Consider the following 3,262-nt stretch of genomic DNA (forward strand, 5'->3'; position numbering starts at 1 on the left):
CGAGCGCGTCCACCGTCACGTCGTAGCCGCGGCCCCTCAGGGTGTCGGCCAGCGGGGTGTACTTCTCCCGCTTGCGAGCCCGGGCATCGGTGAAAGCCTGGCGCCGGTTCTCGAAGGGGATGGTGACGTCCACCATCACGATCTTCTTGGCCTCCTGGTCGGTGATGACGATGTCGGGGCGCAGCTGGCTCTTACTAAACTTAGGCTTTCCAAGTACCTTGAAAGTAGGACTTAAATTCATAAGTCATATACGGTACTGACCCTCTGAACATCTTTGATCCTAATTAGTAAATCCACAGACTAAAAAAATAATACTATCTTAATACTGTCCAGTTAAATCACTCAGTCTTTTTTCTGTGATTCTAAGATGGCCTGTAATGCTGAGTTTTAAGCAACAGACTGGAAAGGAAAACAAAGAAAATGCTGAGTAAAAAATATAGCAAGAGAATATTTAAGCGTCAACAGGGTTTAAAAAAAATGCCACTGGACAGTCTGTTCAATTATTCATTTTGCCAGCCTGATTGATAATTTATGCAATTTATAGTGAAGAATCTTATGTTTTAAATCTCATTAAATGTCTATTAAATACAGCATTTCTTCATACTGAAGTAAAATTGTTTTTGCTTAATTTATAACCTGGTTTTCTTTTTTGTAGCAATTTTTCTGTGAGGATTAGATCAATTATTACATTGTTCACTTAGTACGTTTCCTAAAGAACATTTAATCCTGTTTTAATAAGTTTTTTTTGCTTGGCAATACAAGGTTGGCTTGAACCAAGAAACCTCTTCTGGAGTTTTAATGTCTCCTTAAATCAGCGCAGAACAGAGATGACTTACAGAGAAGACTCTACCAGTTTTTTAAGCCTTCCAAAAAAGCAGAACACACAAGTTTAATACATCAGGTTAGGCATGCAGAAGTCGTTGTTTGTGAATGCATTTATCTGTTTAAACATCCTGAACAGATGAGGCTAGAATTTTTTTATATACACATTTAGAGGCTCCTTTTTAAACTATTCATGTGGGCCCCAGTTTTACAGGGTGATTCAGGAGACAAATGCTAGCATCCACCCAGAGTCTCATTTATCAATATGGACCATGCAAAAACCTTTGCAGTCTTTAAATCTACACTAGATCAATATTTTAAATGGCTTATTTCAGTCACAAGTGTTGGGCTAGATACCTGGTAATAAGTAGGGCCAGCATTCTATATAGAGGATATCTGACTAGATATTAAAATCTGTTGTTTTGAATCAGGCTCTGCAATGACATAAGTGTCAGCCCATTCAGTTCAGCTGGTAAAATTGTGCTTCCTGTAGCATAACTAGTGGTGATCAAGTGGGTCATGAGCCCCAAGTACTGAGTTAAAGAGACAGGACAGCACTTGGGGAGAGGTTGGGGTGTCACTACTGTTAGAGGAGGTGCCACCAAATTCAGTGTTGATGTGTTCAGGTGGCAACAGGATTCAGCAGCACTTCCCCTTGCTCCTGTGGCGTCTCCCACAGGGTAGAGCACTGTGTTTTGTGTAAATCTTATCAGTTATGCCTCTGTACACTTTTGTATGCTTTGTCAGAGATCAGAAGAATTAGATACAAGACTGAAAAGAAAATTAAGACAAATACCACTAATAGAAATAGTGGCATCATGCCTTATAAAAATATAAGGCAAGGACATTGTACTTTATTTAAGAGAGTGTGTGTGTGTGTGTGTACATACATTTCTTTGGATTGTGAATATATGCTATAGGAAAAGATGCTTTTATTTTTGAATGCTGTACATATTTCTCTCTTTTTTAAATTTTACTGGAGGTGGCACACACTACAAGCATATTAATACAAATTTCACTATGAGTTGGCATAAATTATGGTCTCCTCTGGGTATAAAATGCATAGTATTCTTAAAATAATCCATGTAACAGACTGGCAGATTTGATTATTTTCTTTGGTTTTTTTATGTGTTTGAATGCATGACTACTTCACAAGGTTAGCACAAAATTGTCAATCCGATTTTAAATTTTACCCAGTCTCCTAACTATTGTATATGACTTCTATGTGTATAGATATTTTCTGTAGTTGATGGAGGAAATTCACATTTAACATCCAACACAGCAAACAAGCTGAGGAGAAGGGGGATGAAGTACTACTTCTGAGTATTGGCCAGAAAGAGGTCGGTAGGGAATTTTTTGGTAAATCCTTCTTATTGTACCTTTTAAGTGGTGAGAGCTGGATTGGAGAGTGCTGGATAAAAGAAACTCCAGAAAGGTAGCTGTAGAGCTTGTACTGAACATGCTTAGAGAGGGCAGGGAGATAAGAGCTGGAATGTAATTGGAGAGGCAGTTGGATGAGTCCTGCCATTCAGTGATGGGATTTTATAAAAGTGTGAGATTAAAGTGGGCAAAATGTTTTCATCATTAGTCTAAGGCATGTACCCAGAAATATTGTCCCATGTTTTTTCTGTGGCTGATACCTTTTTGCAGAATGTGAAAGAGAGGGTTGCATTTTTTCTTGTTGTAGGATTTTTCTGTTTAAGGATTTACTGTTGTTGTTTCTTAAACTATTTATTGCATTTATATATATATAAAATTCATGGTCCACTTGTTCAAAGCATGCAAATTTTTTTATTATTTAGAAAGTATGAATCTCATGCATAAGTTGTATGTTACTGAAAAAGAACTCTGTCTTATCTGTAAAGAGCCACCACAGTTAGTTTAAAAGATTCCAATTTAATAGATTATATTGCTATGGTTTCGTTCTATGAGATTCAGAAGACTTCAGCGTTCTCAAGTTCAGGTAGGTGGGGCCTGCGGTGGGTGGGTGCTAAGCAGCTGTGGGAGGCAGCTGAGAGGAGCCAAAGAGGGTCAGCCCCCTCCCCCCAGCTCCTATTTGGCCTATCCCCCCAGGGAGCCATGCAATGAGTCCTGCCCAGCATGTGTGACAGTGAGGGACTAGGGGAAGAGGGGGGCACTTACCTGCCCCCTTCTCCAGCAGGACAGGGACAGAGGCAGTGATCTGTTGGGAAGAGACGGCCTCCACCTCACCCCAACGGGAAAGAAGCTTTTTTACCTGATTTGGCTGACTTGCTTGACAGAGCTTTAAACCAGTGTTTCCCAACTGGTGTGCCATCAGGCATGTCCAGGTATGCCGCGGCATTTTGGGCTGGAGCCACGCCCCCGCCTCCTGTGGACACAGACAGATGGGGAGCATGGCTCCAGCCCAAAATGCCGTCCGGCTGACTGTGTACCACCCCTTCCCATTGGCGTCCAGTTG

The 3,262-nt window shown here is 40.8% G+C and overlaps 1 long non-coding RNA gene across 1 annotated transcript in view; it reads left to right on the plus strand.

Annotated features, from left to right (window-relative positions):
* Positions 1-3,049, plus strand: part of LOC109291758 — a 30,205-nt gene extending 27,156 nt beyond the window's left edge. The window contains exon 4 of the long non-coding RNA XR_002095944.1: positions 763-3,049. This is a non-coding gene — a long non-coding RNA (uncharacterized LOC109291758). The remainder of the gene's footprint in view (positions 1-762) is intronic.
* Positions 3,050-3,262: the final 213 nt, after the last annotated feature.

Source organism: Gavialis gangeticus, unplaced genomic scaffold, assembly GCF_001723915.1.
Source record: "Gavialis gangeticus isolate Ggan-Ray unplaced genomic scaffold, GavGan_comp1, whole genome shotgun sequence".
In the NCBI taxonomy this organism is placed as follows: domain Eukaryota; kingdom Metazoa; phylum Chordata; order Crocodylia; family Gavialidae; genus Gavialis; species Gavialis gangeticus.